This window comes from Lissotriton helveticus, chromosome 3_1 (genome assembly GCF_964261635.1).
Source record: "Lissotriton helveticus chromosome 3_1, aLisHel1.1, whole genome shotgun sequence".
Taxonomy (NCBI): Eukaryota; Metazoa; Chordata; class Amphibia; order Caudata; family Salamandridae; genus Lissotriton; species Lissotriton helveticus.
The window spans coordinates 2,097,389,644-2,097,404,364 of NC_136061.1; the positions used below are offsets into that span (position 1 = coordinate 2,097,389,644).

Genomic DNA, 14,721 nt, shown 5'->3' on the forward strand with positions numbered 1-14,721 from the left:
GATGGTAGCGCTGGACTTGCAGGACACATATTTTCACATCCCCGTCCTGCCGGTCCATCGGTGTTACCTGCGGTTCACGGTAGGCCAGGAGCATTTTCAGTCTGCCATGCTCCGCTTCGGCCTTACCAGTGCCCCTCGGGGTGTTCATGAACGTGATGGCAGTGGTCGCAGCTCACCTGCGCAGGGCGGGTGTGTCAGTCTTCCCCTACCTCGAAGAATAGGTGTTGAAGGTGGGCTCGCCCCAAGCAGTCGTCACCCCCCGACCTGCATTTGCTGGGGTTCTCCATCATGCTGAAGTCGCACCCGAGTCCTTCTCAGAAGCTCCCTTTCATCAGAGCGGTTCTGGATTCGACGCAGTTTCGGGTTTATCCTCCTGAGCAGCGAGTCCGGGATATTCGGGCTAGGATTCCGATCTTTCAGCCTCTATCCCAGGTTTGTCAGGATGACCCTCTGGCTTCTGTGCCTGATGGCATCCTGCTAGTGCAACATGCCAGATGGCATATGCGGGCTCTGCAGTGGGACCCGAAATTCCAGTGGGCACAGCATCAGGGCAACCTCTCCGATCATGTCCAGATCTTGGAGGGCACTGCACGACAATTGCAGTGGTGGCTCACGAATCACGATTGGGTCAATGGCAGATCCCTCTCCCTTCCCGGCGCACACAGTGGTGACGGATGTGTCCCTCCTGGGATGGGGCGACCACTTGGGAGAGGCGGAGATCAGAGGCCTCTGGTCTCCGGCGGAGTCACGGCTCCATATCAACCTTTTGGAGCATTGGGCGATCCGACTTGCACTGAAAGCATTCCTTCCCTCTGTCTGGGGATGTGTAGTGCAGGTGTTCACGGACAACACCACCGCCATGTGGTATTGCAATAAACAGGGCGGGGTGGGGTCCTGGACCCTATGTCTGGAGGCTCTGTGCCTCTGGACATGGCTGGAACGTCAAGGCATAACCTTGGTGGTTCAACACCTGGTGGGTTCTCTGAACGCCAGGGCGGACAAACTCAGCTGCCGGTGCTTGATGGATCATGAATGGCGTCTGAACTCGGACGTGGTGCAAGGTCTCTTTCAGCAGTGGGGAGAGGATTGGTTAGATCTATTCTCCACCGAAGAGAACGCGCAATGTCATCAGTTCTGCGCGTTGGAATTTCCAAGGCAGCACTCGCTAGGCGAGGCTTTTCGTCGCGAGTGGAGTTGGACTATTGTACGCCTTTCCGCCTATACAACTTCTGCCCAGAGTGCTGAAGAAGATTCGGCGCGACTGTACCCAAGTACTCCTTATGGCTCCGGATTGGGCACGAAGATACTGGTATCCCGAGCTACTCAGCATGGCAATCGATCCCCCCGATCCGACTGCCTCTTCGGGAGGATCTTCTGTCGCAGCAGCAAGGGACGGTCCTCCACCCGAACCTGACCAGTCTCCACCTCCATGTGTGGAGATTGAGCGGTGACATTTGACAGCTTTTAATCTTCCTCCCGAAGTCTGTGATGTCATTCTGGCAGCCAGGTGTCCCTCCACTAAGACAGTATACTCCTGGAGGTGGAACAAATTTGTGGCATGGTGCACAGCGAAGGCTGTGGATCCCCTCTCTGCCCCTCTTTCTGAGGTCCTACTGTTCCTTCTTTCTTTGGCCCAGCAGTGCTCTGCTCTGGGCACTATTAAAGGTTATCTTTTGGCCATCTCCGCCTTTCCACGGCTTCCAGATCAGCCTTCTCTATTTTAAGTCCCCGGTTGTTAACCGTTTCTTGAAAGAAAAAAAAAGGCATTACGCACACATCTCCTCCTGTGCCGTTCATAATGCCTCAATGGCACTTAAACTTTGTCTTGACATAGCTGATGTGCGCTCCTTTTGAGCCCCTTCAAAACTGTCCTTTACGTCTTCTCACTCTAAAGATGGCTGTCCTGGTAGCTATCACCTCTGCCAGAAGAGTGAGTGAGCTCCAGGCTCTTTCTTCTAAACCTCCTTTCCTTTCTGTTCATCCGGACAAGGTGGTTTTAACCCCTTCCACGCTGATGACTAGCTCAGCTCGTCATGAGGTACACCTCTTGTACGCTCATGACGAGCTGAGCTCGTCATGAACCGCGGGATTCCGCGATTCTCAGCGCACAGGGGGAAAACGCGCAGCACGCCTGCGGTTAAGGACCCGTCCTTCTTTCTTGCCAAAGGTTGTCACACCCTTCCACATTGGAGCAGACCATCACTTTGCTCACCTTCTTTCCGCCTCCTTCCAAAGAGGAAGAGAGGCTCCACCGTCTGAACCCACAATGTGTGCTCTCGTTCTATCTGAAGTGCACACAACCGTTCTGGGTGGATGACCAGCTCGTTGTTGGCTACGTGGGCGCCAGAAAAGGTCGGGCTGTGCACAAACGGACCATCTCTCGGTGGGTCGTTCTCTGCATCAAAGCCTGTTACTCCTTGGCTGAGAGAGCCTCCTGTGGGCAGCGTGCCCATTCTACCAGGGCAACAGCAGCCACTACTGCCTTGCGACGCGTAAGTCCCTTGCAAGACATTTATCAGGCAGCTACGTGGGCCTCGCTGCAAACGTTTACCAAACATTACTGCCTTGACAGTCCAGTCCAGGGAGACTGCTTCTTTGGCCATTCTGTTCTCCGTGACTTTCTTGTGTAATCTTGTTTGCAGACCCACCACCGGGGTTGGTATAGCGGAGGTATCTATTCTAAGGTAAGGAATCTAACATTAACGTGTCTCGTTCAGATGCACAAGTTACTACTTGTGTAACGCTATATCTGTAAGAGACATTAGTTAGTGATAGATTCTTTACCGCCCCACCCATCCTCCCCGTTCTGCGACCGGATTTTTAGGGTTAAGGGCATTCATTTTAGGGCCCTAGTTTTTTGCACCAGTGGTCAATTTCTTGCATGGCTTTGCGTTCCTGGCGCGGAAAGTCGTGTACAGAACTGGCGTCATCGCGCATGGATGCGCCTAAGTCCCGGTGACGTCATCTCTGCGCTTACGATGCCAGCGACTGACGCGGAGCCGCCCAACGCCACCTACTGACGCGCAGAGGTACTGCTAACAAAACTTTCCGGATCCAGCCTGATCCTTGGGGATATTCTAAGGTAAGGAATCTATCACTAACTAATGTCTCTTACAGATATATCGTTACACAAGTAGTAACTTGTGCCTCAACCTTTCTGGTAACTTAGGGTATTAAACAATGAGTAATCTGCAGGTATATGGAGTATACTCCCGAAAGATTGTTCCAGAAGGTAAGTAACTTTTTCTTGTGTGCATACATCAGGCAGGAAGGTGGTCCTGTATTAACCACTATTGTAGATGTTTTTGCAGCTGAGGAGGATTAATTTAGTTGAGTGGTCAGGCCAACATCTCTTTCTCAAGTCATGTTTCATTTCCACTTGCTGCCAATGCTTGCAGTCGTGCTATTTTATTGAAAACCAATCGTAAAGGTATTTTGAATAGAAATGCTGTATATAGCAATTAGTTTCACTGTATATAGTACAACTAATAAGTGGTTTGGTGAATCATAGAACAAGATAGTATTAATTTTAGTAGGTCTAATAATGCCATTCATGGCATATTTCAGAGAATAATGACTTAACATATGTATTGGTGTGACATAGCTGAGGATCTCAGCAGATGAAAAGGGTTTTGTGTCGGAACGTGTCCATCTTGTTGCTCCAGAGATCAGTCTTAATAGACTCCTCTCTGGCTTGGGGATGTCACGTAGACTGACACCAGAGGCCTCTGGTCTGTGATGAAGTAAAAGCACTACATCATTCTTCTGGAAAAATGGGGGAAGGCGGAGGCAGCGGAATTGCGCAGGGAGGAAGAGAGGGGCCGCCGGAAATATCCTGTAGCACAAGACTGGGACCGCATGCTACTGGAACTGGAGGATGGGGACCTGGATTAGCCCCGGGAGGAGGGTGCTTGATTACACACCAGCTATGGGGGGAGGCACTATGTAAAGCCGACCGGCCTCGACATACTGGTGACCATGCCTATGACCTGTAATGTCCATCATTGCAGTCACATACCTGTTGGATGAAAGTTCTACATGATGTATAAGGAAAGACCAGAAGACGGGAACGGGGTGGGGGGAGCTGGGAGGGAACGGGTCACGGTTGGGTGATTCAGTACTCGATTTGTCATGGGATAAAGGAACACTTGGATTTGATGTTTAGAATTTCACGGACTGTGATGCAGGGACTGACGTATGAAGTACTACGCCAAAGTTATGTTTTGGAAAACGGAAAAGACTGACAGTATGTTAAAGATGTTCTGCACATTGTAATAACTGATCCAGTCATGAATAAAGAGTTTAAAAAAAAAAAATCATTCTTCTGGAAGTGCAGCCCATTCGCCCTAAAGCTTTCAGCCTTTCATCAAGGGCAGATCATTCCAGAACCTGACTGTCATGCGGTACTGCAACAAGAATGGCAGCATCTGGGGTTTTATGTGCTCTGTCTTAGGTTTTCTAGCTGTTGCTGGACCCTCATGGGATTTCTCTGGTTTCACCCACCTGGCAGTCTTATTTAACATCTAAGCAGACGAATTCAATCAGCATCATCTTGCTGAGTATGAGTGGCGTCGGCATGTGGAGGTGGCTACCTCAGCCAAAGTAAATTTGATGGGCTTTCTGCGCCTTATTTCCTCTTCAGTGCTCCATTGGAGATCTGGTATGCCTTCAGTGAGACGTAAGCCACCTGTACACTTTTTGGTACTGATTTGGTGGGTCCTAAGGAAGGTCAGCACTAATTGAGCGCAGCTCATCCAGATAATCCCTGACTTGGCCGGGATGGTATGGTCGATCAACATGCTAAACTTGTGCCTCCACTCTACTTCGACTACCTCTTCAAGAGGATCAGCTGCCACAGCAACAGGAGGTTCTAAATCTGAACATCCACAATCTGTGCCATCATGTTTGGAGTTTTTTTCAGAACCAACTAAATGGTTTTGTTTGTTAGCTCACTGCCTTTTTGCTGTTAAACTATTTTAGCCTTTGTGTTAAGTTGGTGGTCGGGTGCAGGTGCCACTGCATTGGCCTTCAGGCTGATTGTCTGGCGTACTCCTTTTTGTTTGGCTATTGATCCCTCAAGGCACTGCCATGATCACACTTTTCAGCCTTTCTGCATTTGTCTGGTTAAACCCTCCTTATTCAGATCACCCTGTTGTAAATTGTTTGAAAAGAGGAGAGATTGGTTCCTTTGATGGAACTAGGAACAGCAGCATCTGGATAATCAACTTTTAATTAGGTGTGCCGATGTGAAGAAAGAGAAGGCAGTCCTGAAGAGAACTTTTGAGATGGATTGTCTTCTTTATCAAGATGTGCTACATTTTGCCCAGGAAAGAGACTTTTGAAGGCCTTTTGTTTCATTTAACCTGAACGAAGGCTGCTACTACAGCCCAGGCCAGAGACTTCTACTAGGCTGCTGCATGGGCATCTGTCCATTTTCACCAGTTATTGCTACCCTGCTCTTCAGGACCTTGGAGATTACCATTTATCCAGCTAGGTCCTGCAGAGAAGGCATGCTGTCCAGTCAGACACACTGCCTTTTTGTTTAGGTACTACTTGGGTATCAATATACAAAATATGATAGCAGCTTCTAGCCTCAGATTCCTTACCTTGTAATATTACCCAGGCATCAGACTTGATCCAGAAAATCTTGAGCAGTACCTCTATGTGGCGGTAAGTGCCGTTTATCGGCTCACCAGCATTCGCCCTGTTAGTGACATGCGCAGTGCCTATATAGGTGCCACCACAGCACGGTGACATCTATTCTTTTCACCCCATCGGCACAGATTCGGAGAGAGTTACCGAAGTCCATTTTTTGGACAATTCTTTCAACATTTTCTCTAACTTCTTTTAAGTTTAGCTCGCGGTGTGCTGTAGTGATGTCCCCTAAAAAGCTTGTAAGGTCTAAACCTTTTGAATCCTGTCACAGGCAGATGTCTACACCAGACCCCCAGTTGTATTGCCTGTGGTGCCTGGAGACAGGCCATGGTTCCGAGGCCTTTCCTGGTGTCAAGCGATTAATCCTAAGGTGGCCCGGGGCGTTGAATGAAGCTCCTGGTCTCCAGATGACTCCATACCCGAATGGGCCTAGACAAGCCAGATCAACCACTGGTTGAGGTGGGCATAATACACTCTAGGTTAGTAAGCTTCCCAGCAATCACAAACGAGGAGGTATGTAAACTTCTCGTCTCTATAAAATCTGGCTCACCCAAAGACCCCTTTCTCCCCACGATCATGCATCCGGTCGCAAAGAGAATTGGGGATGAACTGACTCCCTTATTCAATCAAGTGGTGGAGTCAGGCAGCTACCCAGTCTGTTGGAAGAAAGCCACGATCAGGCCAATCTTGAAGAAACCCCCATTAGACCCATCGGAGCCCAAGAATTATTGCCCAACAGCTAGTCTGCCTACAGCAGCCAAAATCTTGGAGAAGTTGGTGAATAAAGTATTGACTGATTACCTGGACACTAATTATCTGCTGGACTCTACTCAGCATGCTTTTTGATCATACCACTCCACATATTTTCCACTGATTGCAGCAGCTGAGGAGATACAAGGAATAGTGGGCAGAGGGGGCAAAGCAATCCTCGTACTATTAGACCTGTTAGTGCAGCGGCTGCAGGAGGTAGCCATCGAGAGCTCAGCTCTGTCCCTCATCTTTTCTGGAGGAGAGGGAGCAGAGCCTGTATTTGGAGGGCATGCAGTCAGTTTCCATCTTCCTTGTGGGGTTCCACGGGGATCAGCCTTGTAACCTACAATGATTAACATCTGTCATTCCCCTTGCCAGACTTATCAGGAAGCATGGTTTCACCCCAGTGTCCTACGCGGATGATTCTCAACGTATAATCTCGATAGCTAAACAACCTGAAGACACAGCTGTCAGGTTTCATGTGTGTCTTACTGAGATCATGACCTGGATGAACTATAGCTTCCTGAAAATCAATACAGATAAGCAGAGGTCATTGAGTTTGGTCAGGGGCAATCCCTGTGGAAAGACTCCTGGGGGCCAGTGAGAGCTGGAGAATGCCCTAGCCCTGTACCCAAGGTGAGAAACCTCAGAGTCATCTTGGACAGCCAGCTAAACTTCTCTGCTCAGGTAAATAGTCTTGCCTCTTCCTGCTTCTTCCTAATAAAAACTCTGAGAAAGATTTTTCCTTTCATTGCGCTGGAATTACAAAAGACAGTGGTGGTGGCTCTTCTGCTATCCAAGCTTGATTATTGCAATGCTCTGCTGTTGGGGATCAACAAAACCCAGATGAGTAGGCTGCAGTCATTGCAAAATGCTGCTGCAAGGCTGCTGTTAAATATAGCTAGAGGCCAATCAACCTCTGCTGGAATTAGAGCACTACACTGGCTTCCTGTACAGCAACGTGTGGAATTCAAGGCGTTATGCCTGGTTCATAAAGCATTCTATGGGGGGTGGAGCCAAAGACATCCAAAAAATGCTCATGCCCTACACCCCAGTTCATACCCTGAGATCCAGTAAGTTGGGCCCTCTCCAGATTAACCTGGATTAGGAGAGTAAGACGGGGTGGGAGAACTTTCTCAAACTGTGCAGCAAAGTCGTGGAATACATTTCCAACAGCCATGAGATTTCAGCCAAACCGTCAATCGTTTAGGAAAGATCTTAAAACCTGGCTGTGTGCCTCAACATAGCTACTGTAAGGTAGACCGCACCACTCCCCCATACACCAGCGCCAAGACGCCACTGCATTTGAGCGCTTTATAAACTTATATCCTATCCTACACCCCTCCAGATCCTGGTTGTGAGGAAGGTCCTGGGCTCACTGTCATTATTCGGTTGTCATCGGGTATAAAGTCATCGTTAGATAAGTCCATCACAACAAAAAAAATTAATACGTCGATCTGCTCTTTGGCATCCTCACACTGATCCAAGTCTTCAGATGAGGTGCATAAAAGATGCCACAAATCCAGGTCGTGAACCTGCACATCAGCTGCCTAGCCTGGATCAGTTCCACGCCTCTCAGAACTTCCTGCCGCCAAAGCAATTCCCACCCAACTACGAGAATTTTTAGGCCGTGCACCTCATATTTGTGTGGGCCAAACTCTCTAAAAGGCCTTCTGGCCTCACAGAGCCTATTCCAGTGGCACCATTCCCGGCTGCAGCGACCCATTGGTTATACCCATCTTCAATACAGAGCTGGATGTGAGTCACATGGTCTACTCCAGTACCGACCGAAACACACTCCTCTGAGTCAGCCACAATAACTCCCTTTTCTGGTAGGCCTTGTTGGGAATACAATTGGGGAGGATATGAGGATCCTTATGGTTATCCTGACCCCCTGGAAGAGCTCGAGGATAGCTGGTAGTAGGACTGGCAGATCCCAGTGTAGGAAGCTGGCTCTGTATATACTATACCAAAGAGAGGTATAGTGTGCACAGTCCAGTGAAACCCCAAAGGTAGGCAAAGGTAAGCAAAGGTAAAGTTAGATGGACCCTTACTCTCGATTTGTGGTAGTGTGGTCGAGCAGTAATGCAGTATCAGAAGACCGTGTTGAGCAATTGTTGTACACACTCTGTCAGCAAATGAATTCACACACTCAAAGACTGAACTTCAGACCAATTGTTTTTATATAAAAATATAAGGTAATTAATAAGTACTTTACAGTAGTAATGCAGTTGAAATACAGTTTGAATGACAATTGTATATGCACTTTGATTTAATTTACAGTATGGATGGAGAGAAATGCAATACTTAGTAAATGCAGTATATATATTTGAATAGGCTTCTTAGTAAAATAGCAGGTAAGTAACTTTTGAGATTACTAGGTTTACACAGAGTAGTATATCAAGATACTAATCTGGGACATTTCCTGAAAACAGGTAAGTAAAATCGTTTTTGTTAGATTATGCAATTTTAAAGACTTTCTTTAGTTTCTCAAACTCCACACTTGGAAACTTTTCACAGAAAAACAGTCAATGTTGTCCTATGGAGGAAAATAGTGTTCTCGGTTTTGACGTAATTATTTGGTAGTTGGAGTTGAGGTTCTGGGAGTAGACTTGGGGTCCACCAGGGTCAAGGATGCACTTGTGTTACACCCTCAGCGGCACTAGGGCGGCCAGGTGCAGAGTGCTGAGGCCCAATGTTATCCAATGAGGGATAGGGCCCCTCCGGTTGGTGGCTGCTGGTAAGCAGGCCACTGGGTTGTGGGACCAAAGCTCCTGGACTTTAGCTCAGGGAAAATGGGGAAACAAATTAGCACTAAAAGTACACCCTCAGCGGCACTAGGGCGGCTGAGTGCAGGGTATTTCGACGTCGGACGCTCGGTTTTCAGTGGAGAACCTCCGGTTTACAAGGACCCTGCAGGCTTGAGGACGAAGTCCTTCTGGGTGCGACCACCACTAAGAGAGGTAAGTTCCGATGTTAGGGGTTGGTTAGGCACCGTCTGTTTGAGCACACAAGGCCGTGGGGTGTAGAGTGGTGTGGATTTTCTGTTTCTGGCCAAGGCCAGAGGTTGCTGATGAACAAATCCGGTGTTCACGGGAGGCAAAGTCCTAACAGAGGTGCTTCAGCCAGGAGTTGCCCTCAAGGAAACTATTACCTTCATGGGCCACCCTCAGACCAGCTGACAGGGAGCACCTCTCCCTGCTGCTTTGAAGTGTAGGCTTTAATGCCCAAAGGAGCCATCTAGAGAGTACTGACATCACAAGTAGGTCATGGTTGCTATTCCTGCTACTTTTTGGTGAAAAAGGACGGCAACCTGCATCCTATACTAGACCTGCGGCTTCTCCACTATTTCCTGAAAAAGGAGAAATTCAAAATACTCACATTGGCTCAGGTCCTTTCTAACCTGGAGACTGTATGTTAGCATTGGACTAGCAGGATGGCTATTTTCACATACTTGTCCTCCTAGCCATCAGACATTACCTGCGGTTCTGATGGGTCACAAGAACTTTGTTTGCTGTGGGCCTCTTTCTCCTTTCAAGCGCCCCTAGGGTGCTCACAAAGGTGATGGAGGTGGTTGCAGCCCATTTGCAGAGGTCAGTGTTTCCGGTCTTCCTCTACCTCGACGACTGGCTGCTGAAGGTGCCCACGTCTAGAGTACAGTGGACCAGGAGGACTTCAGCATGTTGACAGTAAACCCCAGAGCATGCAGGACCCTGGAGTTTACTATCAACATTCTGAAATCACACCTGACACGCTAGCAGATGCTCCCCTTCATTGGAGTCAATCTGGACGCAGTGCAGTTTTGGACTTATCCTGTGGAGTGACAATTCCAGGTTTTCCAGTGCCTTAGTCTCGATCCTGGATTCTGGTGATACTGTTTCTCGGGCTGCTGGGCATCCTGCTGGTGACACATGGCTTATGCCAGTCTGCAGTAGGACCTGAAGTCCCAGTGGATCTCTCAAACCTGGTCCGGATAACAAAGGGAACTGGATCTGCATTGGTGGCTGACTAACTGGGATTGGGTCAGCGGCAGATCCCTGTCCGTTCCCCATCCAGATCTCACAGTGGTGACGGATGTATCCCCTCTGGGTTGAGGCAGCCATCTAGGTGTGGTGGAGATCGGAGGAATCTGGTCTACAGAAGAGCCTCCCTACCCACAATTTCCTGGCGCAGAGGCGACTAGGGCCCGAATGACAGCCTACGCTGTGGCGCATATCCCTTGCCTTGCGCAGGGACTTCCGCTCCGGCGCCAAAGGTTTCGGCTTCAGGTCGTAGGAGGGTGGCATTGTCGAGGTGTAGTCCTTTGGGGCTTCCCTCGTCGGCACCTAGCGTCCCTGCCTCGCCGCAAATCCCTACTGGGCTCCCTGTGGTGTCTTAGGCGATTGTCGGGACTCTGAGCTTGGCCCCGAGTCCCCCTCGATCCTCTGAGCAGGCCGTGGTGGACGGGAGTTGTTCCTTCCCTTTGAAGCGTCACTTCATAATTCTCTTATGGGGGTTCAGGCACTACTGCACCATCATCGTCCTGCTTTGCACGACCCGGTCTGGCTTTCTTTCCACCCTTCTACTCAAGGCGCTCTACTGCGCAATGCCTTTCCGTGTTTGCCTGTGGTGGTGTTCCCTCCGTCTTGGGAGGCCCGGTGGTTAGATTCTTGGGGGCGTAATGTCTTCGCTTCTTCCAGTACTACCTTGAGGGCTCTTAACACTTTGTGTGTGCTGACCAGGGCTACTTCTGGCCTGTGGGATTCTGTGGAGTCCCTTCTTTCTCATGAGGGACCCGTGCTGATCTGAGGGGCCATGTGTTGGATGGCAGATAATCTGCCACGTTTTTTCTTCATGCGTCTTTGGATATTGCCGTGCTTTGGCCACTTCTGTGACTCTCCGTCGCCGTGCTGGCTACGCGATGCTGTTTTCCCAAAAAATATTAGAGCGCGTCAGGTCGGCCTCCCTTTTGACGGGGTCCTGTTTAATACTCATGCAGACTCCGCCATTCAGCGTCTTCTTGCGGGGCTCCGTCCTCCTCCTCAGGTTGGTCTGCTAACCCTTCGGGGCTTGGTGGGAGACGTTATCCCACTTGCTCCTGATTTTTGCTTTTTGGACGGGTATTAAACTTTCTGTGAGGGATACTGTGCCCTCTGGGTCCTTGGTTGGCCCCGCTCTTCAGTTGGCTACTGGTTCAGCCCCTTTTTTGGAACGCATTGTTTTCTGGCTGGCTACTAAGCCTTCTGTGGTTTCGGCCGCAGGTTTATGATTTTGTCCTCTGATGCAGGATTGTTTTTTCCCTAAGAGTGGTTCCCATGCTTTCTTGGGAAGTGTCCTACCCTATGTGGGGTATATGTAGCTATCTTATAGCTCTGTCTTATGCAGGGAGGGTGTAGACTCCCCCTGGCATGTTCATCGCCCTTCCTGGTGTTGCTGTATTACGATGATGCGGTCCTTGGTCCTTACTGTAGTGTGGCTTTGGCCATCTACGGCGTTGTGCTGTGGTGTTTTGCCCTTGCCTGTCGTTTGGTCTGGGCCTCTGTCTGCGGTTTCTGAGGGCATAAGTTTCCTGTGTGGACGACCTGGCCCGTCCTTCTTGTTGCTCCTCATCTTCTAGCTGCTCTCACTAGTTAGTGGATCGGTTCTGTCCGGGGAGGTCCCCTTTAGGGGTCGTTCGGGACTGTTTACTAGTCCTGCCCTTGTTCTGAACCTGACGTGGTCTGGGTCTTATTTTCGTGGCGTTGTCAGCACCTGGCTGCCCCCGCCTGCTCTTCTGTTCTGTGGATGGCGACCTTGGTGCGGGCCCTGGAGCTCCTGCTTGTCATGTGGGGCCATTGTGGACTTCCGTTCTTATTCTTCTGCCTACTTTACTGCTGAGGCGTTGTGCAGTCTTGTCTTTGGCTTCAAGCTTTGATGGGCTCGGCGGCCCGCTTCCTGGGTATGTTTCCCAGTGGAGGGCTTGCCGTTTTTGGGCCTCTTCTCCTTGGAGTCTGTAGGTGGCTCTTCTTCCTCTGCTCTGCATGTACCTTGAGGCTTCCGGTTGAGGTCTTCAAATCAGCTACTCTCGCTGATCCCAAAGTTCTCCTGCTCTCGTCTGGGTGGGCGTTCTTTCCAGGTGGTAGCTTCTTGGCTCTGGAATAACCTACCTCCAGCCTTGCGTCAGGCGCAGGACCTCCACAGCTTTAGACGCAGATTAAAAACTTGGCTTTTAGCACAATAAGTCAGCGGCCTTGGGGCTGCCTGCTCTGGCACTGGTTTCTCCTTTCTTAGCGCCGGGACACTCCAGGGAGTAGCCGTGTGCTTTATAAGCACCCAGTAACATAACATCACATCTTGGGAAGAGGTTCTCTTTCTCCAGCTTGGCGTTGCGTTTGGTGAATACTGCATGCCTCTTGGGCCGATACTCCCATACTCTCCAAGATACGGTCGTGCAGTTGCTGCCTCAGTACCTGGAGGCCCTGGCTGTTCTCTCAAGCAGTTGCAGACGGGAGAGGCACCAACGATGTGGACTGGACACCACCAACTCACTGGGTAGAACGATTGCCACATCCGTAGCTGTTAGACGCTCCTCCTGGTTGAGGACTTCTGGCTTCTCAGGGGATGTCCAGTCTTTATTGATGGAAATGCCCTTTGACACTTGCCTTTTTGGCAACAAGGCAGACCTGGGGCTTGAGCCCTTCAAGGATTCTCGAGCTGGAGCCAGATCCTTGGGCCTCGTGGCTAAATAAGGGATGCCAAGCCACGTCCTACCCAGCCACAGAGTCCAGCAAACTGCATGGCCCTGGATGTGGGACCCAGCATCCTCGCCGGTCAGGCAGCCAGCTGGTGGGCCAGTCTACACTTACACCCCGTCCCCTTCTCCTGCTGCAGCCTACAAGCACTCCCAGTCTGTTTCAGGCCCATCAATGGCCAGTTGGAAGCAGGATCCGCTTTCACCTCCTCCACTGGCAATCCATCATGTCGGACAGGTGGGTTCTGCAAATAGTCTGAAGGGGCAACACCCTCCCCTTTGACACTACCCTCTCCCTTCAAGCCACCTTCTTACCAGCTCATGCCAGAGGATAATTAGTCACTTTACTGCCAGGAAGTATCGGCTCTCTTGGCCAAGGGATCTATAGAGAGGGTCCCTGTGCCAGAAGTAGGTCGTTGTTGTTCACGCTACTTTCTGGTACCGAAGGAGGACAAAGGCCTGCGTCCTATCTTAGACCTCCAGGCCCTCAACTTCTTTTTCCGGAAGGAGAAATTGAAAATGCTCACCCTAGCCCAAGTTCTGTCTGCACTTCCTTCCAGGAAACTGGCTGGTGGTGTTGGACTTGCAGTGAGCTTATTTTTATATCCCCCATCCTGCTGGCACACAGACATTACCTTTGGTTCACGGTGGGCCAAGAGCATTTTCAGTTCACTGTGCTCCCCTTTGGCCTTACCAGTGCCCCTCTGCTATTCACAAAGGTGATGAAGGTCGCAGCTCATCTGCGCAGATCAGGGGTTCCAGTCTTCCCCCTATCTCGACGACTAGCTCTTGAAGCAGGCTCTCCCCAGTCTGTCATCTCCCAGACCTCCTGCATTCGCTGGGGTTCACAATCAACATGCCGAATTCACAGCTGACTCCCTCTCTGACGCTCCCTTTCATCTGGGCGATTCTTGACAGTGCAGTGTTGCGCCTTTTCTTGCGAGCAGCAAGTCCAGGATATTCAGGCTATGATACTGATGTTTCAGCCTCTATCCCGGGTTTTGGTGAGAATGACTCTGGCTGCTGGGCATCCTGCTGGTGGATCATGCCAGATGACCTATGCAGGCCCTGCAGTGGGACCTGAAGTTCCAGTGGGCTCAGCATCAGGGGAATCTTTCAGACTAAGTCCAGATCTTGGAAGGAACTGCCCACCAACTGCAGTGGTGGCCAACGAACCAAGATTGGGGCAGATCCCTCTCCCTTCCCCCAACCAGATATAACAGTGTCAAGGCAGACAAACTCAGCCGTCTGTGTCTAGTCGATCACAAGGGGCGTATCCATCAGGTGGTGGCACAAGGTCTCTTTCAGCTGTGGGGGGGGCCCTGGTTAGAGGTTTGCCTCCGATGAGAATGCACAGTGTTTCAAGTTTTGCGTATTGGAGTTTCCAAGACGGCACTCGCTCTGCAAGGCTTTTCATCGTGAGTAGAGCTTCGGCCTCCTGAACGCCTGTCCGTCTATTCCTTTCCTGCCCAGAGTGCTCAAGAAGATCGGCTCACGAAGATAAAGCACGACCAGGCTCAAGTAATTCTTGTAGCTCCGGACTGGGTATAAGCAGTCTGGTACCCCAACCTTCTGAGCATGGCCATCGATCCTCCGATCAGAATGCC

The 14,721-nt window shown here is 50.2% G+C and overlaps 1 protein-coding gene across 3 annotated transcripts in view; it reads left to right on the top strand.

The window, feature by feature from the left end:
- The window catches only part of LOC144824137 (protein regulator of cytokinesis 1-like), a 619,082-nt gene that overhangs the window by 538,696 nt on the left and 65,665 nt on the right, over positions 1-14,721 (top strand). The gene's annotated exons all lie outside the window — the stretch shown is intronic.